Source organism: Neofelis nebulosa, chromosome 1 (genome assembly GCF_028018385.1).
Source record: "Neofelis nebulosa isolate mNeoNeb1 chromosome 1, mNeoNeb1.pri, whole genome shotgun sequence".
In the NCBI taxonomy this organism is placed as follows: domain Eukaryota; kingdom Metazoa; phylum Chordata; class Mammalia; order Carnivora; family Felidae; genus Neofelis; species Neofelis nebulosa.
The window spans coordinates 115,589,725-115,617,170 of record NC_080782.1 but is presented as its reverse complement, the minus strand read 5'-3'; the positions used below and the strand labels follow the sequence as shown (position 1 = coordinate 115,617,170).

The following is a 27,446-nucleotide window of genomic DNA, read 5'->3' as shown; positions in this document are numbered from 1 at the left end:
CGGAGCCTGGAGCCTGTTTCCGATTCTGTGTCTCCCTCTCTCTCTGCCCCTCCCCCGTTCATGCTCTGTCTCTCTCTGTCCCAAAAAAAAAAAAAAAAAAAAAATGTTGAAAAAAAAAACTGACAAGCTAACTCTAAAATTTGCATGGATATTCAAAAGACCTAAGTTAAAAATCTTGAAAAGTGACAATGTTGGAGGGTTGTTAGCACCTGATTTTAAAGTTAATTTGTACTGCTTAGGGCTCTGCCACCCAGTTGGCATTTTTCCTAAATGCCAACCTCTTCCTTCCTTCTTGAACCTCTTCCTTCTTGATCCTGACTTTTAAGGAAGTCACTGCTTGGGAGGAACCATTTCTTTGATGGGTTTGTATAGGGAAAGAAGATAGATTTTCATTCCATAGCTTTTATTCAGTTCTGATGAATAAACGAACTCGATGCCTTCCTTCCAAGGTTGGTACATATGAGTGCCACTCCAAGGGGAAAGACTTTCATGGAAGGATTTCTGCATCAAGCAGTCCCTGACTTGAGTGTCTCCCACTCCCTGGGATTCTTCCACCTTGGCCACTTCTGCTGTAACCACTTATGATTCCACCGTTTCTCTTATCCTTCTTGAGTTCAAGTGTGGGGAAAATCGAAATCCTCTTCTTTTTCTTGTTCCTTTTACCTCATGCATCTTCTAGTATCCTCTACCTCTTAACCTTAAAACAAGCCAGTTAACTGATGAAACTTCTTATTTTTAATTGGCAAAAGACTTCTAACATATTTTTTTAATGTTTATTTATTTTTGAGCAACAGAGAGAGAGAGTGAAAGTGGGGGAGGGACAGAGAGGGAGACACAGAATCTAAAACAGGCTCCAGGCTTCAGGCTCTGGGCTGCCAGCACAGAGCCCGATGCAGGGCTTGAACTCATGAACTGTGAAATCATGACCTGAGCCAAAGTCAGATGCTTAACTGACTGAGCCACCCAGGCACCCCTAATTGGCAAAAGACTTCTAAAGGCTATGAAAACCAAAAGCAGAATAATCAAGGAAATAATGAAATCCACAAGTGTCTAACTTATAGAGCTTGGTTTATCGATCTAATAGTACCAAAATTATGTATAAAATATTCAATTTCTGTTTGGTCCCATGCTTTGTCTCTGGATCTTTGTCATCCTTGGGTCACTTCTGACAGGTGTGAGGTGATACCTCACTGTGGTTTTGATTTGCATTTCCCTGATGGTTATGGCAAGCATCTTTTCATGTGTCTGTTGTCCATCTGTGTATCTTCTGTGTCCATCTTTTCTTGTTTTTCCCTCTCTCCAAAGAAAGGAAGCAAAGCCCTTCATATACTTAGAAACTGTGGCTTAAGTTTATTTTCTCCAGGTAGATCTTGTTATCATTCTCTTAACCAGATTTGTGGTTCTTCTCTAAATTTTCACCAAGTACTGCATTTTCTTCTGCACTATGAACTACAGCTGCAAGTGATAGTCTACCAAAGGTCTGACTTACGGTGATTATAAAAAGATTATTACTGTTCTATGCTACTCTCTTAATATCGTATTTGGTGCCCAATCTAGTCACAAGACTATATCACTACTTTACTTTCTGATTCTGCAAATATTTCATTTAAATATGTATGTCTTACCCAGTTTACTAATTCACTTGAAAATGTCTACCATTATTACAAAGGCCACTTTGCTATTTTTTTTCCTATGTTCCAATGAACTTGTTCACTGTTGGGAATGGAATTCTTCATTCTGAGAATGAAGCAGAGGGGTCATAAAACTACATTCTGCATATTTTCCCTATTTTCTATGTGTGCATTCCTTACTGATTTAGAAATTATTCAAGTTTTCAAAAGAAGAAATGATTTTAAACAGGAATAGTTAAAACATTCTAATGCATTAGTACTTCTCTCTGGGGTGAATGTTAAAAATAGGAGTTATGTAGGTGGATACAGAAAAACTAAAAGTAGGAGGAAGAGGGAGGAAGCACTCTAATTTCTACTCAACACACAACTATTCAGGCTATTCAAGAAGTGATGGGATTTTAGATCAGCCAAATTTGTGAAAGATAACCTGAAGGAGAAAAGGACTTGAGGATATGGTTATGGAATGTAGTCCTCTCTAACTCACCCCTGTCTTTACCTTTAGATCATTTTATACAGAAAGAAGGCTTATAATCTCTAGCAGTAAAGCTTCTTCATGAACACAGTTTAGTTATGGAAACATACTCCCATTTGTGATCTCACAAAAACAAAGTGGACTTAAAATATTAGCATTATTTCTTCATGTACTACTTCAGTATGTAGTATGAAAAATAGTTTCATTATTTTTGAGGTTTCAGGGCTTAAAGATCAAATTGGGTTAACGAACCTCCCTTATTGACGTGCAATGGAGAAATTCTTAAACTATATGATCAAGATCAGCTAAATGTTGTAAAAACCCCGATATCTCAAGGGCTTTTAAAAAGGTTTATTTCTTGCTTTCACAGTATAATGCAAGTCTCTTGGAGGTGGAGGAGCAGTGAGGGAGGGTCTCCTCCAAGAGGGCATTTGGGCTTCTCACATGTGGAGGTTATGCCATCTTCCAGGACCATGAGGCCCTTCTGGATTCTCTGCATTGGGCTGGCAGAGAAGAGAGAAGAGGGAAGGAGTGGAGGGCAGAGCCTGGTAGTGATGGCCATTGCTTCCACCCACATTCTTTTGGGCTAACTGTAAGGGAGACTGAGAAATATAATTTAGCTGTGTGCTCAGAAAGAAGAGGAAATAAGTTTGGCGATTATCCAGCTAGTGGCTGCCATATAATTTAAATTAAAGATCACACATTAGCATCAGGGAAGCTTAATGTTGCCCCCGGTTGGGGTTCCTTTGGGCTTGCAGTGAATGCTTTAAAAATTCAAATTACTTTAGGGGCACCTGAGTGGCTCAGTTTGTTAGATGTGTGACTTCAGCTCAGGTCATGATCTCACAGTCTGTGAGTTTGAGCCTAGCGTCAGACTCTGTGCTGACAGCTTAGAGCCTGGAGCCTGCTTCATATTCTGTGTCTCTCTCTCTCTCTGCTCCCCCTCTCCTTCACTCTCTGTCTCTTAAAAATAAATAAAATTCAAATTACTTTAAAAATTTGAATATGAGCAGAGTTCACATTAAAAAAAAACTATTATTTTTGGGTTCTCTCCAAAACTCAGAAGATCTAACAGATCTTTTGGACCTGCTTTTCCACTTGATATTAAATGGCTGGAATGAAGTAGCAGCTATCCCCTTATCCAGAGGCCAGCTCTCCAGTTAACCCTTGAGCCTGCTTCACTCACTGTGACCTGCCTAGCCTCTGAAGGAGCTTACACTTGCATTCTCGGGTCTCAATGACTTAATCTTTTCTATATTTTATATCTTGTCACTAATATGCTAATAACAACAAGAGACTTGAATAGATTGATTTGGGTCTGCAGTTGTTAGATTATGCTTTAATCATGGTGAAAACTACTAGCCAACTCTTTCTGAAACTCCCTTTCTCAATAGAAGTAATGCTCTAATTATGAAAGAATTGAGATACATATTTTATTTTTAGCTTAATCACTAGTTTAGTCATAATTCACATTCTGAATAGGAATGATAATCTATCAGGAACACTGTTGAATGTGAAAACTTTGCTTTCCTATTTCTGCCTAGGATTAATGCTTGCTGGGTTTATAATCTTAAAATCCTTTTTATGGACTAAGAGCTCTTTACAGAAAAGCAGGCCTCAAGCAACAGAATGGTCCTTAGGTTGGTAGCAGAACAGTTTACAGAAATACAATCTAATTCATGGCTGTTGATTATTGGCTATTTGGGGGAGAGGAGTGAGGTAGGGTAGATTTGATGTAGCTATAAAAAAAAATACACCTTAAATAAAAGATAGATCCCTTTGTGTCTCTTTTAGTTTAACTTGAAATTGTTCCACAATTGACATTTGGAATATTAACCTACATTGAAGGGGAGGCTTTTGGGTGCATTTTAAATGACAGTTATAACTGCTTTGTTTCTTTGAAGAACTCTGCACAGATATCTAAGAGTTGAGTGTTAGAAGTCCGTACGTCATTCTAAAAAGAAGGAAATAGATTATCAAACTTAAAATCAAACAAATTATCTGCAAAGAAATTATCTCTTAACAACCTGGACAGGTGAAAAAATATATATAAACATACCTAAGGCCAATTAACACAAAATGAAAGCACCACATTATATTGAGAGCTTTTATCTCTTTTGTTTGCCTTTTTCTTAACTGAGCAGAGATTAAAGTGTTATTTTTAAAAGTCACCTGAGGGTATTTTAATGTTCCTGGTGAATTTGCTTATGCATGTAAAGGCAGCCTTTCTATTGCTTTTCAGTTCACATGTCTGGATTTATTTAGAAGTTATATGAATTCTGTGTGAGAGAAGTTTTGTTTTGTTTTTTAATTTTTTTAAGTGTTAATTTATTTTTGAGAGAGATAGAGCACAAGTGGGGGAGGGGCACAGAATCCAAAGAAAGGTCTAGGCTCTGAGCTGTCAGCAAAGAGCCCAATGCAGGGCTCGAACCCACAAACCGTGAGATCATGACCTGAGCCGAAGTCAGATGTTTAACCGACTGAGACACTCAGGTGACCCTTGGAGTAGTAATTAAAATTTTTTTTTTGTTTAATGTGTATTTATTTTTGAAAGAGAGAGAGAGACAGACAGAGAGAGACAGAGCACGAGCAGGGGAGGGACAGAGAGAGAAGGAGACACAGAATCCGAAGCAGGCTCCAGGCTCTGAGCTGTCAGCACAGAGCCTAATGTAGGGCTTGAACCCACAAACCACGAGATCATGACTTGAGCTGAAATCAGGCGCTCAACCGACAGAGCCACCCAGCTGCCCCAAGAAGTTTTCAATGAATTTGTAAAAGCACCAGTGGAAAAACTGACATTGTTTTCAATTTTTATTAATGATTTGGATAAGGGTAATAAGATACTACTGCAATTTTAGACTTAAGTCAGCCCCTGGTATCAGAGAATAAAGAAATAGCAGAATTACAAATTCTGGTGAAGACAGAAAAAAAAAAATTCTCCTTTGAGAGAAAATATGAATGGAAAATTTTTAAAAAGTCACCTTGAATGACCATCAAGGGGAATTGTCACTGGACAAAAAGAGGTTATTGGATGATGTGGGCTGCAAGAGGCCCACTGAAGGCAACCAGCATGATTCCAACTCACTCAGCTATAAATCTTCACCTAATGCTAGGAAATAGTAATTATTATCCTCTTGCCCCAGATGAGGAAACTGAGGCTCAGACAGATTGATCAACTTGCCCAAAGTCCATAAGCTAAATAATTAAGGCTGTAGGCATTCAAGTTCAAGGCCCCCAGGCACCAAAGTCTGAAATGAGAACACTGAAGAGTGAATATAGAGAAACAGCATACCAAGAGAGACTCAGGTTGCACAGAAATGGACAGCAGCTTAGGTTTTAAATGTGGTTCACTGACTAGATGACTAAAAGGAGGAAGTTTCAAAAGACCTGAGGCAAAGTGGGCTGAAGGATATAGCAATTCTCCCTCCAACTCCCAGAAACCAAGGCCAGAGCGTGGGCTTAACCAGGGCACTTTGGTACCAGAAGGATACATACTGGATAGATTCCAACAGAGCAATAAAAACAGTGAAGGGAACAGAGATTTATCTGTTGGAAAGATACACAAATCTAAGTGCCTCAAGCTTGCTTGAAAGGGGAGGAGGGTACCATGGATGGCAACTCTTTGAAGTGTGCACAGCACTGCGGAGACAGTGTTCTGCCATGGGGGTGTACCTGGGAGTTAGAAGTGATGAAATGTGGACAAGAAACCTCTGAGCTGATAGCAGTAAATGTTTTTTGGAAAAGCTTCAGGATAACTCCTTCAGGCTCTGATGTTTCACTTTCCCTGACTCACTTTTTTTTCTGAGATTCCAGTGTCTCCTGAAGGAACCCCTGTCCTATGCAGCCCCCACTGCTGCACAAGGAATGCAGGCTGGGTTGGTCCTCAGGGATGTTGCTCCCAGGGGCACAGCGGAGGGAAGATCCAGATGGGCTGGGCAAGGTGACTCATTTGGTTTTCCTCCCATGGTCATTTCTATGAGTCATACACTTTCATCCAGTCCAAAATATGGGAAAGTAACATCAAAAAGCTTGTCTAAGATGTTGTTATCAAATATTTAATGGAAAAGAAAAATCCCCTCTCGTATGATCTGTAAAGAAATGTTTATTTAGGCTTTCCATTTGTTGCTATTTCTTTGCTTTATCAGCATCCAGGAGGTGGGGTGAGGAGAAAGGAGGATGTAATCAAGACAGAGTAAGATTAAGGCAGCTCTGCACTTCTGGTCTGAGGCAGTGACCCAAGCTCCTGACCCCTGAAAAGAAAGCTCAAGCTCTTTTCCAATAAGCAAGTACTCCTCTCCTGAATAAGACAGGCATTCTAGTCAACTGAGTATTCAGCTCTGTGTTTGTAAGAGCATGGTGCCCATGTCTAGATGGCTGGAGATAGGGTAATGTGGTGGGTGGGCAATGTAGAGCAGAGACTTTGACATCAGATGGATCTGGCTTTGTCACTTATTACTAGCTATGTCTCAGGCAGGATCCTTGACAGCTCTGAGACTTAGCTTTCAGATCTATAAAATCACTATTATAAGAAAAATAATAGTAATGGTAATGCTAACAAGTCTATCATTGATTGAGCTTCTTACTCCATACCAGATATTGTTCTATGGACTTTACACATACTATCTCGTGTAATCTTCACAGCCCTAGATAACGGTATTAATATTGTCCTCATTTTCCAGGTGTGGAACCTGAAAGGACTTGCCCGATCATGCGATTAGATAGTGGCACAGGCAGCAGAATATCTGCCTCCTCAGGTTGTTATGAGGTTTACTAGAAGTAAAGCAGTTAAAGTAAAGGCATTAATTTACACTAAATGTACAACATATACATGCTTTTTTAAAACTAAAAACAAGGAAGGGGAAACTCCCTTTCTAATTGTCCCAACTGTTATCTCTTTCTTTTTCTTTTTTTCTTTTTCTTTTTATTTTTTTTTAATTTTTTTTAACGTTTATTTATTTTTGAGACAGAGAGAGACAGAGCATGAATGGGGGAGGGTCAGAGAGAGAGAGACACAGAATCTGAAACAGGCTCCAGGCTCTGAGCTGTCAGCCCAGAGCCCGATGCGGGGCTCGAACTCACAGACCGTGAGATCATGACCTGAGCCGAAGTCGGACGCCCAACCGACTGAGCCACCCAGGCGCCCCTATCTCTTTCTTTCTAAAATAAATGAGTCTCTCTACTGTCAAGATCCTATGTAAGGGTAACCCACAGTATTTCTTATGTTTTAATCCAAACTATCTAAATTTCATAGACATCATTTGCACAAAAGCTGTGTGCAACACTTCATACTAGGCTAGTATGTATTCCCCAGCTCTGTTCAAGAAACCACTGTGTTCTGCCAATCAGTCAAATTAAACATGCAGAAATCACGGAAAATGTACTCTCAGTAAACATGCTCACAAATCCTGGAGCATACTCCAGAACAAAATAAAATATCTTCTCTACACATACACGTGCAACTCTAATTGGTGTTCAAGACTATTTTCAAGATGATGCTGAGTAAAACTTTCTTACCCTGTATGTTGATTGGTGTATTAGTCCGTTTGGCTGCCACAAAATACCACAGGCTAGATGGCGTAAGCAACAGAAATTTATTTACTCACAGAGGCTGGAAGGTTCAAAATCAAGGTTCCAGCAGGGTTTGGCTTCTGGTGCGGGTTTTCTTCCTGGCTTGTAGATGGCCACCTTCTCACCATGTTCTCCCAGGCCTTTCCTTGGTGCATGTGAAAGAGAGGAAGAGAGCCTTATAAAGCTACCAATCTTAACAGGTTAGGACCCGATCCTCATGACCTTATTTAACCTTAATCACCTCCTAAACGTTCCAGCTCCAATTACAGTCACATTAGGAATTAGGGCTTCAACATATGAATTTTGTGGGGGACACAATTCAGTCCATGGCAGTTGGTTAGTCTAAATTGAATTTTACACAGAGGCCTACATATTTCTGAAACTCATTCATGATTCATTAAAATTTTCTATAGATTGTGATCATCGCTAGATCAGTAATTGTTGAAGGGCTGTGAATCAGGTGCTTGTGTAGTCCATGAACAGATGAGATATAAAATAGATAAGATCTCTTGGTAAAGCAGAGTGAAAAGGGTCTCAGAATATAGGGTGGTGGTGTTCTTTCTAAAAATAAGTCTTGATGGCTATTGTGCTCCTGATAACTGAAGATATTTGGGAACATAAACAAGTTGCCCAAAAGCAAAAGTTAGATCTGGAAAGGAAAGAGCCCATTCTGCAGAAGGAACATGTTTTTTCCAAATGGTTTGCATAATTTCCTATGTAGCTTTCATGTTACAGAAAACAAACACTTAGGCGTTTTGGATGACTATGTGGACAAAGTTTCCATGTCTCTAAAAATTCACTGGGGCGGGATTAGTTTAAGAAGTATTGTTAACTTTCCTTCCTTATGTCATTTAAAACTTTGGAAAATATGAATGTGCTTTTGGCCTTTTCTTGCTTGTGGACTTCTTTACTTTCTCTCTTTGACCATAGGCATGCTCAAACACTGGGGATATCTTTGTATGTGGGTCAAAATGGAGGAATGGGGAAATGGGAAGGGTTGGATTTTATTTTATTTATTTGTTTATTTATTTATTTATTTATTTATTTATTTATTTACGTTTATTTATTTTTGAGACAGAGAGAGACAGAGCATGAACAGGGGAGGGGCAGAGAGAGAGGGAGACACAGAATCAGAAGCAGGCTCCAGGCTCTGAGCCGTCAGCCCAGAGCCCGACGCGGGATTCGAACTCACGGACCGTGAGATCGTGACCTGAGCTGAAGTCGGACGCTCAACCAACTGAGCCACCCAGGCGCCCCAGGAAAGGTTGGATTTTAAAAAGTAGGCTTTTTCAATTGTAAAAACCCAGAAAATAGTCAAATCCTGGTGCTCAAAATAGGACCTATTTTTAAGGCTATTGTCTTGAGAACAGATTTTCAGGAAAAAAAATTTTAATCTTTCTTTAAGAAATCAAGATTTGGAGACCCTATTGGTTCTTCCCACAGGGAAGCAAAGAATCACTCTTTCAGGACAATAAGGCCAAGATTTGCTGTTTTATGGTGGAAAGGTTATAGGATGCAGTGACCACATGTTAGAATCTTGCTTCTCATAGGGTATGGTGGCCAAAGAAGAGCCGGTTAAAAAGACCTTCATGGCCTAGGAGTTATTTGAACAGGTAGAGGGAACACTGATGGCAAAGAAGGCTGGCTCCCACTTTCATACGATCCCAGGAAGAAACTAAATTTCCAGCTGCAGACTAAACCAGTGTGCAGGATAGAGTGTTCAGGCAGTGGGGGCCCTAAGGTTTTGTGCCTCTATTTCTGTGTGAAAAGCCTGTGAGTCTCCTGGGGCCCTCTGTGGTGTTGTGCGATAGAGCCCCACATCAGGTTCTGTGCTGTCAGAGATTCTCTCTCTTGGGATTCTCTCTCTTCCTTTTTCTCTGCCCCTTTGTCACTTGTGTCTTCTCTCTGTCTCTCTCTGTCTCTCTGTCTCTCTCTCTCTCTCTCAAAATAAATAAATAGAGAGGGAGGGAGGCAAACCACAAGAGACTCTTAAATACAGAGAGCAAACTGAGGGTGGATGGGGGAGGTGGAGAGGGGAAAATGGGTGATGGTCATTGAGGAGGGCACTTGTTGGAATGAGCACCGGGTGTTGTATGTAAGCCAATTTGATACTAAATTATATTCATAAAAAAGGAAAAATAAATAAATAAATAAATAAATAAATAAATAAACTTAAAAAAAATAAATTCGTATTGAACAAATGAAGGCACCTGACTGCCTTGAAGGGTTAGCCCCAGAGTTAATTTGATTCAGAAAAAAAGTACAGGTCAAAAGAATGCTTATTGTTTTGCCACTTTCTTGTAGTGGAAAGTCCCAGCCAGTTACCAATTAATAATGAGTATCAACACAATTTATCTGGTGCTTAACAGAGGGTGACTTCTGAAGATAACTCCACAGACAGAGCCTATTGTGAAACAGGGTGAATTCTGCCACAGTGTATTCCTTCTCTGGTCTCAGACTAATCACTTAACTCCTGAAATGCCACACATGGAAAATGTGTTCTGTCATCAGCCTTGTATGAATTAACAAGACTATGTTCCATGTTCCAGAAGCACAGCAGGATGATGCAGATGTCACTGGGCTCCTGGCTTTGTGAGTTTACATGCTGAAGGATATCTGGGTGAAAATCAATGATATAAACACAAAGGAACTATTATTAGGGTCATCATATTGGCATTCTCATATTGAATCAGGTCAGGGGAGGATGAGACAAGGGCAGGACTTGGGCAAGTGACAAGACATAGTAGCAGTGGGAGCAACAGTGCTGGGTAAACAGTTGTAAATCCTCAAGGCTAGACCTTGTTAACATTTTACAGAATTCTTTGTCTCTTTTAAGCAAGCTACAAAGCAAGAAAGAATTCACACAACCTCTTTGGAGGTCAGTGGGATTTCTCTGTTTCTGTGGGAGATCACTAATCACAAACTAATTTGTACCTTGAGGTTCACCAAGTTGGATTTAGAAATCAGGCACATTTTGCTTAGCAGCTTGGAGGAGACAGCTGTAGGTAGAGGTGGAACACACATAAAAATGACTGGTTCTCCTACTAATTGAAAGGAAACTCCACAGTTGGGTTAAGAGAAGCTACCTAACACTCTTTCTGGTGCCCTTTTGGTGACTTACTTTTGTTCTTCCTTCCCTATTTGGCATCTTGGCACACTTAGTTTCTGAGGCTCTGAAGAGCAGCATGTTTTGGGTCATTTCTCCACGGGTGTAAACTGAGGAAGGAAGGAAGTTTACTCTCAAAGCACATGAAGCAAGGGTATGATTTGGGGACAGAATAAGAAGTATTAATATTTTGTTGAACATAAATGGCCAAGGAGCTGATTTTGGTAAGAAGCTTCAGGCAGAAATTTCAAACTGTAATGGCTGTCAAGTATTAAGGGGCAAGATGCCACTAATTCCCAGGGGATTAAAAGTACTGCTAATTTTTCTCAGGGACATTTCAACTTTGAAAAGGGTATCAATTTAAAAACACAAATTAAATGCTATCTTTGAGGTGAAATGAAGCCATAAGGAATTAAACAATTGGCCACTAAGTGGGATTTTTCTCAAATAATCCTTGAACTGTGTGTTCTAGAAAGGACTATGTGTACAGCATAGTGAGAGAGGGATAAGGAGGATAGCAGCTGAGGAGGAGGACATGTCTGAGGAATGTGACCTTAGGATACTCAGGGAAATTTCTACAAAGGAAAAATCTGACAGAGAAACTGAAGAAGTGAACTCAATCTCTTGAGGTGTCTGGGCCAAAACACATCTTATGACTTTGATGATAAAACAAAAACAAAAACAAAAACACCAAAAAACTATGTATTTTGAGTATTAAGATAATGAAGATCAAAGCCAGAAATTTTGGATGAAAAGAGGATTACTGTCATGTTTGAAGCTTTAGAAAAAAAGAATGGAATAATCTTTGGATCAAAGTGGCTAAAAAGTGGATATTTGGGTGCCTCAAAAAAAAATCTTGCAAACATTTACATAGAAAATTCATTATAATAATGTAGAAAAACACATGAATGCATGCTGCATGGAGTGAAGCTTACAGTAGGAGTCTGTCATTAGTGAAATAGCCACGTGTAAGTAGGATTATTTATCCATTGTTTATAAATCCATAAGATTAATTGGTGAAAAATATACTACCATAAATAATAAAACTCTTTTCCATCCACTTACTTAAAGAACTACTTTACTATATATTGTTTAATTACATTCACATCAATCCTGAGAAACTATTTAGAGCAGGTTTTAGCAGGTTTTATAGGTGGGAAGGCAGAGCACAGGGAGGTTACGTAGCTTCATAAGGTCAAACATAGTTGCGAGCATTTCCCTGAATTTGGCCTTTGGATACCTTAACTGGGACTCTCCACCAGACCATGAGTTGCCCCGTAACCAACTCCTCTGAAGTACTCAAACCTACCAATGAATAAATACCAAAACAAAACTTGAAAGGGCCTCAAATACCAAGGTCACCAAGAAATACTAATCACAGCCATGCTCCAGGCCAGCTTCAGGACATTCATATGAATTTCTATGAATGGAGAGGAATTTTTTTTATGTCTGAGACATAAAAAGGTAATACATTTACCCACTGTCTGCTAGAATGCCTGGTTGATAATTCCTTTGGCTTCAGAAAGCAGGTCCTTGATAATGTAGGTTGAAGGCTTTGGAGAACTGTGGGTAAGATATCCCAGCATGACAGACCACTGAGACCAAGCAACTGAGTGAGACTCTAGAGAGCTCACAGGCTCCTGAGGTGGTGCCTGGAGTTTGGTGGAGAGAAGCACCTCAAAATGAGGATGGGCACAGAAAGAGGCAGTTGGAGAAATCCTGAAAAATATTTTTGTTTGTCTGTTTTGACCTTTTCCAGCCTTTGGGAATCATGGAAATATAACAGCACAGGTCTTGAGGACAATCTACACTGGGATGTGGAATATCTGTGTGATTTTAGACAAGTCATCCTTATCTATCAAATGAAGAGGTTAGACTCAGTGAGGTTTTTTCTACTCTATTATGTTATGATTTCATGAAGCAAGTCTTAATTTAGCACTTAGAAAGATCCTTGGCTCACACAAAGTTACTCCATCCAGAAGGAAACTGCCTTTACAATCTGTTTCAGGACTTGTATAGGGACTTAGCACAACAGTTAGTGATTGCCTTTGTCGGTTGCCAACTGTCTGGAGAGTCCCAGAGTACATGTGGGCATTGTCCTAAGCTGGACAAGTCAGGAAAGAGCTGCAGAGGCAAAGGACGGACACTGCAGGAGAAACCAGGAGTGACTCAGAAATGAGACCATTCTCTCCATCCAACTCTCAGTCCCCAAACTGGGCTCCTATTGTGGAAATTAGACCTTTGAGCAGTGTTCCGTGTATTTATTCTACTTGTATCAAAGAGGCTTTCATCTTCCTAGAGCAAATTATTAACACATTCCACCAAAGATGTGAGGGTGGAGGCCTGGCCTTGGGGAAAAAAAAATCACATCATAATAAAAAGCTGCCCGAAACATGAACTTAAGAAAAACGAACACAAAAGCCCCCACTTTTAATGACAGTGGTTGGCCAGATGCCAAAGTCCTTGTGCCCAGAGGAGCATGGCTGGCTGATTTCTTGTCCGTGGGCTGACCCTTCTGTGCCCAGGAATTTTCCATGCGATGGCCAGTGGTGTGGGAGGTGGGGCCTTTGCAGGTTCAGCAGGTTGAGGCACTCACAGACAGTTGTCTTTGACTTTAGCTAGAGACCAAATTTTGTTGGCTGAGTGAACAGTGACTCTCAGTTCCAGGCAGTAAATCTTTGCTTCTTGAGATTATTTCGTTGGGGAGTGGGGAGAGAATAATAGAGACAAACAAAAAAACACACTTCAGAAAGACCAACTACTCTCAGGTACATCCAAGATGGGAAACATTTACAATGAGAAGTCTCATGAATGATTACTCCCCAAGGCAAGAGGCTATAAGGAATAGTTTCTAGACAGAGATTATGCCATTTTCTACAGCTAGTTCCTTGATTTACAGGAGTCATTTGGTGTTCAGGCACTTCCTTTGAGATATAGCTCCACTATATGTGGAAAAGGGCCTAGTGTGAAAGAGTATACAAAGAATTATTTATTGCTGTTGAAAACCAGGACCCAGGGTCTGATTTTGTTTTTGTTTGCCTCTTTAAAAATGTTTCCTAGTAACACCAAGATATATTATCACAAATCCCATGTTCAGCAACTGTGACAACCAAGATTCATGAACAGTCACAAACATGTTGTCTGACATTAGCATCAGTTTCTACTTTTGGGGATAGAGGAAGAGCAGAGAAATTGAGAAACTGAGAAAACAAGAGGGAATTGAAATACTTCATCCAGTTGAACAGCCAGTGCAGCCTTGAGTAAAAGCAGTCTAGGATTTGGGATCTTGGCTTTGCCATCTGAAATCGAGCATTTGCGTGTGAAGAATAATTGCTGACTCTAGTGAAGATGGATAAATATCCTTTGTAGTGATCAAAATCACTCTTCTAACAAGAAGGGCTCTCAAAAATCCCACAATTTCACCTATAACACACATGGATTTTTAAACTTTGGCTAATCAGAATAAGTATCATTTGCTCAGCACTTGACTGCTTTAGAATGCTTCTTACAACAATATCTGTGCCAGTGTTATAATTTTTTGCAATTAATCTATTCAGAAACTTGGGCTCAGCATGTATATAATTTGCCGAAGTTTCCTCCTCCATCATCATTACTCTACTCCTGAGGTTCTCAACAAGGGACCAGTCTCTACCACCTTCCCTACCCTGGGAATGGTGAATAGCTTTTGGTGATATCTGGAGACATCCTTGTTTGTTGAAAAAGGGGGAAAGAGCCATTGGCATCTAGTGGGTGGAGGCCAGGGGTGTTGCTCAATACCCTAGAACATACAAGATAGCTCCCAACCCCCAATATTACAAAGAATTATCCATCCCAAAAGTTAATAACACCAAAGTTGAGAAAACCTGCTCTACATAGCCTCATTTTAAAGTTCCTTTTTGACTTCAGTGACCATTTCTATACTGACAACTGTCAAATCCATTATTTTTATTATTTCCCAAATTCCATACTCTTTTTACTAATTTCCTAACAGAGGCCTCTGCCTGGTTGTTATGTGGGAAGCTTAAACATAATATGACAAAAATAGATCTTCTTCACCTCCTATATTCTGATATTTAAAAAAAAGGTTTTTTTAATGTTTTTATTTACTTTTAAGAGAGAGAGAGAGCTAACAGGGGAGGGGCAGAGAGAGGGGGAGAGGATCCCAAGCAGACTCCACAGTATCAACGCAGAGCCCAATGCGGGGACTAAACCCATGAACTGTGAAATCATGGCCCGAGCCATATCTGAGTCAGATGCTTAACCGACTGAGCCACCAGGCACCCCAATTCTGTTCTTGATCACAAACCCTACCATCTAGGGTTTCTCAAGTTAAAAGCATGATTGCCATTCTTGACCTCTTCCTTCCTCTTCTATTCCCCACTCACCCCAATCCAATCATTTGACAGGTCTTTCAAATACATCTGAGAAACATCTCTTGCAACTGGCCTTTCCTTTCCTTCACACTGACATCATTTTAGCATTAGTCCTCGTCATCTCAGGATAAATTGTTGCCTTAATTTGGCAAATCATGCCAGGCAGTATCCTCAGAACCCATGAGTTATTATTATCCTCCTTATTTTACAGATGACGGAAACATGGTGCAGAGAGTAAGTGGCTACTCAATGAAGAGGCAGGGGTTGACCTCAGGCCAGACTCTGTGCTGTCAACCACTACACTCTGCTACTTCCCAATTCATTATCTTAGACTTGACTTCTATCCTTTCCTACATGAATCAAATGTTCCAATTACTCTGAACATCTCCCGACTCTTGGATCTTTCTAGAGCTTTTCACATTTTTGTGTCATTGAAAATGATGCTTCCCTCATCTGGAACACCCTTTCTTCCCTCGTTCTGGCTAGCTCCTAGCCATGATCCAAGGGCCAGTTCAGATAAAAGCTCTTCAAGGCCAGGTATCATATCTTATCCATATTTTCAGTCTCTAGCCCTGTATCTGTTTCATAACAGGTACCCAAATTTTTACAGAATAAAAGAAAATTACTTTCTCTTTCTACTACTTCCAATGTGAAGTTACTTTGCAAATATTTTTCAGTGAAAACGGCTCCATCAATATCCCATTTCTTCCTCAAGGCAACTAATTAGAAGTTAATGGTTGTATATAGGTATATACAAAGGTGAGCTTCTTTAAAATATATTGATTATATGAGTTGAATATATATATCCAATAATATTATATATATTCAATATACATTGAATATACTATAGTAGTGAATATATATTCAAATCATATATATTCAATATAGAGTATTGAATATATATATAGTATTGAATATATATTCAATATAGTATTCAATATATAGTATTGAATATATATATATAATTCAATATATAGTACTGACTATATATTAAATTCAAAGAGGTGGTGTCAAATGTTCTGAAGAGAACTAAACACTTTTAAGGTTTGTTTATGATCCAAAATTTCTGCTTCAAGTTGAAAATAAGTCTCTTATCTTTGGCCTAATAGAACTAAAAAAAAAAAAATTGCTTTAAGAGTGATTTGTTTCAAATAATTCATCTCAGAGTGAAGAAGAAATTCAAAAGATGTTTACATTGGAAAGTCTACCCCACGTTCACATTATTTTAACAATTTTCCTCTCCCTCTCCCCTGTCCCCTGACACCATGAGTCATTGAAGTAAAGACACAATATGGTGCAAGGATTTAAGGTCATTCTAATTTCTATTTCTCTCATGACTAGCATAAGGCAAATAAGAAGACAAATATTTCCTGCAAGCATCTTCTTTGTCATCAGCAAAAGAGGGGAATAAATATATAGTGTAGAAAAAAAATCCTTTGGCAAGACCATAAAGTCTTTATGTTCAGAAACAAAACCTGATTATCCCCTGGTCCATTAATTCTCCCAAACCATTAGCAATTGGAAGACAAGGACAAAAAAATGAAGATAAACAAAAAAATGTTCAGAGGCTGTGAGAATTAAAATGATTACTGAGATATGACCCCTGTTCCTCAGATGGGGAAAAGTATAATAAAAGGTCATTCTTCCCTTTAGCTTCTGGAAATATGAGAATCAAATCCTGCATTTTCTTTGTTAAAATGACATTTTCTATCTTTTTTTCCTCACCAAATAGGATAACTATTCAGCATGAACACATTTTTGATGGGATAGTTCCAGTATCCTGTCCCCAGAGGGTCTTAGCTTTGTCTCTGAAAACCCATAAAGTCAATGTGGAATTATATTCATTAGCACTCCTTTTGAGGGGTCCTGAGGTATGATCCCGAGGCGTTAATCCCGTGTATAGCAGTTACGTGTGCAAAAATTGCAAACTTAATCTGTATTTACTCAGGAAAGTGAAAAGACCTATTCCTTTTGTTATTCACATACCCAATCAGTCCCAAGGCAGTGTCAGCTCCATATGATGGTGGGTTTTCTTTAGGTCATTTCTTTTATGACTTTGTGGGAAATCAGGAAGTAAGTGTTCTTCTTTTGGGCATAATTCCTCCACCCTGAAGAACAGTTTAAAATGGCTGCTGAGGCTGCTCTTGGCTTTCTAAAACCAGGACTTTCATACTAGCATGTTTTTTCATGGCTATTCCCCTTGCCTAGAATGCTCCCTCACACCTTTCTACTTCTCACTTCATCTAGTTCATTATTGCTTCAATCTCACCTTAAAATCACTGCACTTCGGGGGCGCCTGCGTGGCTTAGTCGGTTGAGTGTCTGACTTCGGCTCAGGTCATGATCTCATGTTTTGGGAGTTCAAGCCCTACATTGGGGCTGTCAGTGCAGCGCCTGCTTCAGATCCTCTGTTTCCATCCCTCAACCCCTCCCCCACTTGTGGTGCCCTCCCTCCTCCAAAATAAAAATAAATATTAAAAAAAAATCACTGCTCTTTGCTGGCCTAACAAATAAACTAGGCTATAGTTTTTATTTAGACCATCCATTCTTAACCTTAGCTATGCATTAGAACTACCTGGGGGTGCTTCTAAAAACTATTTATTACCAGGCCTACCATGGATTAATTAAATCTTACTATCTAGGATGGGTATAGATAGCAGTACTTTAAAAAAAATAGCCCTAGGTGGTAATGAGCATAACTTTCTTCATATCTCCATAGGAGTTCTGAGCTACTTGCAAATATTGGTTCACTGTCTCTCTTTGTCATTATATCATATAATGAAGTGGGGAATTTTGTTTACCAAGAAATCTCAATGTGAGAGAAAGAAGAATTCATTTTCCAGGTGTGTGGTCCCTTCCCCAGGAGCAAGAATGGGAAGGTGGTGAATGGGGGTGATTCATGGATCTTCTGGGTCCACTTCTCTAATCAAAAGTAAAGATCATTTTTAAGTTTAGTTTTGGTTGCTAATTGTGTTTGTTTGACAGTTACTCCATGAAGAGACCATGTCACATGGATATTGAGTGAATAAATGAATGGGTAAGTGACTGAGGGAGTAACTGAGAAATACTTTTTACATCTGATTCAACCTCAAATTTCCACTTATAGGCTTTCATTATGAAGACTCTTTTAACAGACCACTTTTTTTTTCATTCCTCACAGGCATTGGCACATAAATCCCCCTTGGAAGTTTAAAAGATGTTTTAGATTTGATGTCCAAAACTAAGGAGGATTGGAAGCTCAGTTTTGGAAGGATTTATTTGGGTATTTGTCATGGACTTTCAAAATACCGAATCCAAAATCTCAATTTTGTCTTCTCAAACAGGCAAGTTCTAACATGAGCTAAGAATGCCAATGATATGCTCAAGACACAGAAAAGAGACTGGAGTGGATTTGCCACTAGAGAAATGCAGTGTTATGTAATATGAGGTACACTTCCAGTCTAAGAACTAGCCCTGCAGACTGCCACTGGAATGTGGTCCCTCCTCATGCCACTTCCAAGAAATATCAGGTTTAAGAAATAAGTAGCAAATGTAAGCTAAGAAGGGAAGGAAACTGACTAATGAGGGAAGGAAAGCATATACCGTTCAATACCTCTGCATTTCCAGGCAAGAAAGAACTTGCCATTCTTCATTTCATTAATCTAGTTAGATAGTTCTCAGAGACTTCCAAATGTCAAACTATGTTCTAAGCATTAGAGATACAGCAACAACAACAAGAAAAAAACACCAACCAGGGCGCCTGGGTGGCTCAGTTGGTTAAGCATCCGGAGTTTGGCTCAGGTCATGATCTCATGGTTCATGAGTTCAAGCCCCACATCTGGCTCTGTGCTGACAGCTCAGAGCCTAGAGCCTGCTTTCGATTCTATGTTTCCCTCTCTCTCTCTCTGCCCTTCCACTGCTCATGCTCTCTGGCTCTCTCTCTCTCTCTCCCTCTCTGTCTCTCTCAAATAAACATTAAAAAAACAAAAACAAAAAAACAACCAACCAACCAACCAACCAAAAATCCCTCTTCTCATTGATGAAACATTCTAACCGAGGTAGGTAGAAAACAAACACAACACACGGTGTGATGAAAGTACTATGGAGGAGGTACAGTAGGGAAAAGGGATATGAAATATAGGGGGCATTGCCATTTTCTGTAGGGTTGCCAAGCATAGGCCCAAGTGGAGAAGGTGACAGCTGAGTAAATTCCCAAGAGAGTTGAGGGAGTGAGTTATGTGGACATTTGGCATGAAGTGTAGAGGCAGAGAAAACAGCAAGTGCAAAGCCCTGAGGCAGGAATCTTAAAAGCTCTGGAAGGTGTTTGGCCTCTACTCTGAGTGAAATAGGGGGCTTCAGTGGGTTTTAAGTGGAGGAGGGATACGATCTCACACCTTTTGGGATCACTCTGGCTGCAAAGTTGAGAGTTGACCGAAGGGAGCAGGAATAGAAAGACCAATGGTGAGGCTGGTGCAATATCGCAGGTGAGAGATGATAGTGACTTGAGGTAGAGCTGAGAGCATCAGCAGCTGGATTAGACAAGGGGTGTGTGATGGAGACAGAGAAGAATAAAGGATGGCCTCAAGGTCTCTTTTCTGAGCAGCTGAGGTGAGGAAAGCTCTGGTAGGAGGAGGCAATAGCTGGCACTAGATCCCAAGCCAAGCACTTTCTGAATGTAAAGGAACACAGGATGTACAAAGAACTTAACATCCAACTTAGGCGAACCTCTTCACTGAGGAAACTGAGGCCGTATAAAGGGGGAGGTATGTGGGAGGCAGTACAGGCACTAAAATAAAATGTCTTATGAGTTTTGCTCAGAACCAACTGGTCCAGAATAGAGACAACCTGCCCCCTTAGGTGAATATAGGAATAGCAGATGGTACTGTGGTAGGACTACAGAAGCCTTTCAGGCAAACCACTTTAGGGAAAGAAAAGACCCCATATTTTGGAGGGCCCTGAGTAAGTCTTCCCCAAGTGAAGCTGTCAGCCATGTCCTGTGCTATAGTTCCCCTCCTCAAGGCAGAGAGTAAGAATGAGTACATGATGGTAAGATTCTGGGGTGGGAAGGCTGGAGACCTTTTAGGTGAAACAATGGATTGGGTGGAATCCCTCCCAAAGTCAGAGCTGCTTGTTACTGTTCCTGCTGCAGATGTTCTAGACAATGGTACTAAAGGGCTGAGTGTGGGCGTGTTCTTTCTTGACACTGACTCTGATAATGGCCCTCCTTTTAAATGTTATGGACTTCATCATCAATCCTTGCGCATTAGCATTCTTGAATCTTCTATTTTGGGTGACCTCCAGCCAACAATAAGCCCTCCCACTTCTGCACAGTTGCTTCTTGGTTTGGGTTGGAATCCAACATAGCAGAGTCAGGGAAGAAGATTTGTTTCATGGGGCTTACTTTCTGTCCTTGAAGCTCCCTTCAGTCCTCTCCTGTGGTCTTGCCTCTCTGCCCCTCCATCTTCCTGGTCAGGCATACTGCTTTGTCCTGGGTTCTCTGCTGCCACAGAACAGACAGTAAGGACACTGAGGCCTCATGGAGGAGGGACAGTCAAGGCTTTGTTAAGAGAGTGTCTCCATGTGTCCAGGTCTCTTTTTCTCACCATTCCATTTTGCAGCCAAAAGACTTTCAAGGTCCAAAGCCATCAAGAGGCTTCTCTAGGAAGCCAAAGCAAGGCAGTGCAATGCCAGAATTGGCCCACATAAATTTGGCATTCTCAGGATGTTCTTTAGTAACATAACAGTATTTGAGCTGGATTTGCTATAGCTCTTTCCACAGTATCTGTGTCTTCAAGGGTCTCAAATGAAGACATCCCAGCAACAAAGAATAAATGCTGATAGTGGGCTTCAGAGCCATATATTACCATCTTCTTTTTGGACCTATTGTGGCAGGTTTCAAGGGAAACCCAAAGTGACTAAAAGTGAAGGGCTAGGTTTTTAATGAAAAACAAAAGTAACTAAGATAAATAATGTCAAACATCATTAACAAATGACAAAAGTCGGGGCGCCTGGGTGGCGCAGTCGGTTAAGCGTCCGACTTCAGCCAGGTCACGATCTTGCGGTCTGTGAGTTCGAGCCCCGCGTCGGGCTCTGGGCTGATGGCTCGGAGCCTGTTTCTGATTCTGTGTCTCCCTCTCTCTCTGACCCTCCCCCGCTCATGCTCTGTCTCTCTCTGTCCCAAAAATAAATAAAAAACGTTGAAAAAAAAATTTTTAAAAAAACAAATGACAAAAGTCTATTTAGGAATGTTCTTTAAGTTCATGAATGGGATTACCCAGAGTTTAGGAACAAAGTAAAAAGAAAATGGCTTGTATTAGTAAAATGATCAAATGTGAAAGGGCATGTTCAATATTTACAGAAGTTTCTGTGAAAGACTGCTGGATTTCCATCTTTGGTGATATACTGATATATGTTGATTTAATGCAATCTCAGAAGAGGTAACAATCTTGGAAAAGAAGAACAAGTTTGGAGGACTCACATTTCCCAATTTTATTTTATTTTTTTATGTTTTCATTTATTTCTGAGAGAGAGTGAGAATGAGAGAGAGAGAGAGAGAGAGGGAGAGCACACACTGGTGCTGGTGCGCAAACACAATTTTTTCTTCATTTTTCTTATTATGGACACAACATAAAGTTTACCATCATAACCATTTTTAAGTGCAAAGTTTAGCAGTGTTAAGTATATCCACATGTTGTGAAACGTATCTCCAGAACCTCATCTTGTAAATCTCAAACTCTATATCCTTTAGATAACTCCCCTTCCCCCCTCTCCAATCCCTGGTAACCACCATTCCACTTTCTGTTTCTATGAATTTGACTATTTTAGATACCTCATATAAGCGAAATCAAGGAGTATTTGTCTTTTTCTGACTTGCTTATCTCACTAAGCATGATGTCCTCAAGTTTCTTTCATGTTGTAGCATGTGACAGGACTCTCTTCCCTTTTAAGTTTGAGTCATATTCCATTGAATGTGTAGACCACACTTTGGTAATCTGTTCATCTGCCCGTTGACATTTGGGTTGCTTCTGCTTTTGGCTACTGTGATTAGTGCTGCTATGAACGTGGGTGTGAAAATATCTTTCAATATGTTTTAGCTTTTTAAGAAACTGCCAAAGTGTTTCCTAGAATGGTTGTACCAAATTACATTCTAACCAACAGTGTATGAAAGTTTCAGTTCTTCCACCTTCTCATCAACATTTGGTATGGTCAGTCTTATTAATTTTAGCTATTCTTATAGGTATGCAGTGGTATCTCACTGTGGTTTTAATTTGCACTTTCCTAATGACTGATGATGTTGAATATTTTCCCATGTGCTTATTTCTATCTTTGTATCTTCTTTGGAAAGGTTGAGAACCTTAAGATAAAACAATGGATTGGGTGGAAACTCCCCCCAAACCAGAGCTATTTGTTGCTATTCCTGCTGCAGCTGTTATAGACAATGGTACTAAAGGGCTGCGTGTGGGCGTATTCCTTCTTGACACTGATTGTGATAATGGTCTTCTCTTTTAGTGTTCTGGACTTCATCATCTATTCATATCTTTTGTGCATTTTGTTTATTTTCTTATTATTGAGTGTGAGAGTTCTTTACATGTTTTTGATCCAAATCCTTTATAAGAAACATATTTTAAATATTTTCTCCCAGTTTGTGTCTAATCTGATCATTCTGTTAATGATAACAATAAAAAGTACAAGTTTTAATTTTTATGAAGTTTAAGTTAGCAGTGTTTGCTTTTATTGATCAGATCTTTGGTATCATATCCAAGAAATCTTTGCATACCCCAAGATCATAAACCTTTTTTCCTGTGTTTTCTTCTAGAAGTTTTGTACTCTTGTAGGTTTAAGCTTTAAGTCCATGATCCGTTTGAGTTAACTTTTGTATCGTGTGCAAAATGTGGATCAAGATTCTTATTTTTGCATCTGGATATCCAGTTATTCCAGCACTTTTTTTGTTGAAAAAAACTTACACTTTCTTCAGTGAACTGTCTTTGTATCTTTGTTGAAAATTGGGTACCCATACATAAGTGGGTCTATTTCTAGAATCTATTCTCTTCTATTGCTCTATCTTTAAACCATTACCAAAATATCTTCATACCATAGCGTTCTAAATTTTGAAATTGGGTAGCATTAATGCTCCAACTTTGTTCTTCTTTTTCAAAGTTGCTTTTGTTATCCCAGGTCTTTTGCACTTTCGTATGAATTTTAGAATTAACTCATTAATTTTGACAAAGAAGTCCACTGGGATTTTGATTAGGATTGCTTTGAATCCACAGATCATTTTACAGAGAATTCACATCTTTACAATACTGAATCATCCGATTCATGAACATGATATATTTCTCAATATATTTCAGTCTTCTTTAATTTCTCTCAGTTTTTATTTTTATTTAGTTTTTATTGCTCAGCTCTTGCACATATTTTATCAGACTTATCCCTATTTTTTTATATTTTTGGAACGGCATTTTTTAAAATTTCAATTTCCAATTATTCATTGTTTAGCTTGTCTGGTTTTTAGCTTTTACATTTATCTTATTAGATTCTCCTATCTCTGTTCTCATTGCTGAATGGGTAGGCAGCTTAAAGGTACTTGCTTATTTTGAGAGATTTGTTGGCCAAATCTTACTCACACAGGTCTGGGAAAGGAAACATTCCCCCTAAGATACTTCTCATTACCTTCGTATAGGCAGAATCCTTACCCTGCATCTTTGGATAAGAACACTTCTCTGCAGTTCTTTTCTGGAGCTTCCTGATTTTCTGTTGCAGCAAACAAAACCCACAGAGACCAAGGTCCTGGCACAAATGCTACCAGTTTTCTAATCAGTTGGCATTGGTCACTGAAGGTCACAGAGCTTCCTGGCAGGAAGTAGGGCACAGACGGCAGGTGGCCCTGCCAGAGCAGCTGAAAAAAAGCTCTATTCATGGCAGATTGTATATCACCAACTCGCTGTGACAGCACCACATACCTGCCAGCCCCAGAGCAGGCTGATTAGGGTAATTTAGGTTTTGTCTTCAAGCATAATTATTAGAGCTGTCAACAGCCTCTGTGATGCTAAAATGAAGAATCACATCCAGAGAAGGATGGAGAAGACCCAATGGGTGCTCAAACAGGCATAGAAGGCTAAGAGGCAATAGATTCATTTCAACCCCAAGACAATATGATTTGGGAATAAGAAAATGCAACTATGTTCAATAGAGTTCATGGTGCTCTGAAGATATATAAGAATGAGAACTCAGAGGTGATCTTAGGAGTCCTATATGTAAGTCTCAAGGAAAGGATCTACTTTATAAAAGCATCTGAACCACAGACTATTTAAGAACAGAACACACTGAGACTTAATCACTAATGTGCTTGGCACAGAACTGCCCACAGAAGCCCCACAGGCTTAGTAAAGTTTCACAGAGAGCTTTATTGGCCTTGTAAAAACCTCAGACCTAGGACTAGAATCCTTATTTTAAGTAGAACTGGAGGTATTAACTCACTGTGATTTCAGAAGCAACAGAAATGTGTCTCATGATCCTAGCACACTATGCTCATCAATGTCTGACATTTCATGAATTCCTTTGCTTTCTTTTCAACTACTGAGATGATGACAACTTTGGTGGGAGAGTAAGTCATTAGGCTTTATCAGTCATTTACACCCCAGTGTGAATGCATTTATCAGAAAACATTTTTTTTCTCGTCCTTGGAGAGTATAGTACAAAAGAAATAAAAAAAAAAAAACTGGAAGTGAGTGAAGAAAAGTGAAAGGGGGCAAAGGCATGAGAGAGACTGACTGATTGATACTCTTTCAAATTTCAAATGGGGCCAGCTTGGTAAAACTCACACAGAAGTATCAAAGGATACTGTCCAGAAAGTGAAAAGACAATGCAAAGAAAAGGATAAAAGGTCTGCAAATCATATATCTGATAAGGGTCTAGTATCTGGAGTATATAAAGAGCTCTTACAACTCAACAACAGAAGAACAAAAACTCCATTTAAAAATGGAAAAAGGACTCGAGTAGACATTTCTCTAAAGAAGATAAACACATGGTAAATAAGCACATGAAAAAAATTAACATTGTTAATCACTAAAGAAATGCAAGTCAAAAGCAGAAAAAATACCACTTTACATCCACTAGGATGGCTATAGTGAGAAAATTGGACATTAACAAAGTGCTGGCAAGGATGTAGAGAAAATGGAACCCTCATACATTGCTTATAGGAATGTAAACCAGTGCAGCTGCTGTTGAAAACAGTTTGGAGGTTCCTCAGAGAGTTAAACATAGAATTACCATATGACACAACAATTCTACTTCTAGGTATATATACAAAAGAAATGAAAACAGATGTACAAAGAGAAACTTGTACATGAATGTTCACAGCAGCACCAGTCACAGTACTCAAAAGGTCTAAACAGCCCAAATGTCCATCAATTAAGGAATGGATAAATAAAATGTGGGATATCCATATAATGTAATATTATTCAGCTATGAAAAGGAATGAAGAGCCACTAAATGTTACAACATAAATTCACCTTGAAAACATTATGGGAAGTGAAAGAATCCAGACAAAAGGTCACACATTTTATACTCCATTTATATGAAATATATAGAATAGGCAAGTCTGTAGAGACAGAAAGCAGACTGCCGGGGGCTGGGAGAAGGTGAAACAGAGAGTTACAGCTTAAGAGCCTTGGAGTTTCCTTATGGAGTGATGAAAATATTCTGGAACTAGATAGTGGGGATGGTTGTACAATATTATGAATGTACTAAAAGCCACTGCATCACACACTTACAGATGGTTAAAATTCAGATGGTGAATTTTATGTATATGAATTTTACCTAAAAAAAAAAGCCATATAGAAACTCCATGAACTTTTGGCTAATTCTACACAAACCTCATCTTTTCAAGTGTCCATTCACAGCAAGACAATCCTGTATTATGAGTGATATCTAGAGAACACACCACCAGCCAGGCTTCTGAGAAGCCTCGTTAGCAGAGCTTCAAAAGTGTAACTCTTTTTATCCTTCCTGATGTACTGACTGTCAAGCTGCAACACAGGAATTAGAACCAGATAGAAGGAAGATGGGCAGGGAAAACAGATGTGCAACACAAGAAATGTAAAAGTGCTGAAGTGGAATCAAAACCTGAGCCATCAGAATTTGTCATAGTTGAGGGAAGTGCCAGGAACCAGACCTCAATACAGGATAAGCAGAGAGGGCCTTTTTGACCACCTCTGAAACAAATGCTTTCTTTTCCGTTATCTCCTCCTCCAAGTCCTCAGGTGTTAATGCATACACACAACTACTTACACACACACACACACACACATGATTTAACACTTTATTACTGTTCTTAAGGCTACTTTTTTTTTTTAATTTTAACGTTTATTTATTTTTGAGACAGAGAGAGACAGAGCATGAACAGGGGAGGGTCAGAGAGAGGGAGACACAGAATCTGAAACAGGCTGAGTGGTCAGCACAGAGCCCGATGCGGGGCTCCAACTCATGGACCGTGAGATCATGACCTAAGCTGAAGTCGGATGCTTAACCGACCGAGCCACCCAGGCGCCCCTTAAGGCTACTTTTAAGTACAAAAAAATGACCTGCCAAAACTGACTTTTTTCTTCCAGGAAAAACAGGCCACAGAGAATGGTATGTTACAGATTTGCAAACAATATATTTATTATTATATGTTACAAACTATGTATATATAGTTTATAATATGAAAAGATGAGGTTTGTCTAGATATTGGAAAGGTTCAGTGGTTGATTTCCCCCCCCTCCTTTTCTAGTCATGGTTGAGACATTTTTGATTAACTGGGAAAAACAAAATAAAATTCAGTACTGCTGAATCAGAAAGAAAGTCCATTGCAAGTGATTTGACTAAATTTGGTGATGCAGCTAGTGGTTCCACAATTTAATCTCTACTGACAAACCACAGTTAAAGGCATTGCATAAAAGGGTTGTGCTTTTTACATGAAAACTCATTCGTTGGACCATGATGAGTCAAAGGGTCAGGTCCAGTGGTTGTAGGGATCAGTCTTTTTTCTCTTTCATGTCCTCAAACTGCCATCTTGAAAAAAACACCAGGTAAGTTTACTATTGGGTCTGGAAGGAAATACATTTTAGATCTTGATGACAGACTAACAACTGTCTGTCATCCTTATATATTAAGAAAAGCATAAATTTCTGGGAAGCAAATGTTAGGTACTCAACGTAGTTGTGAGATGAACAATTCAGGCGGTGAAGACAGGATGAAGGATGTTGGAAGGGGATGTTGCAAGTTCTCCACTAGAATCTGATGGAAGTTGAAAAAAATGGCATGAAAACAGTGGTTTAA

General features: G+C 39.4%; 1 protein-coding gene across 2 annotated transcripts in view; it reads right to left on the bottom strand.

Annotated features, from left to right (window-relative positions):
• ANKRD55 (ankyrin repeat domain 55) overlaps nt 1-27,446 on the bottom strand; it is a 528,797-nt gene that overhangs the window by 169,011 nt on the left and 332,340 nt on the right. For both annotated transcript variants that reach the window (XM_058732233.1, XM_058732216.1), the window contains exon 6: nt 7,707-7,816. The gene's annotated coding sequence lies outside the window, so the exon portion shown is untranslated. The remainder of the gene's footprint in view (nt 1-7,706; nt 7,817-27,446) is intronic.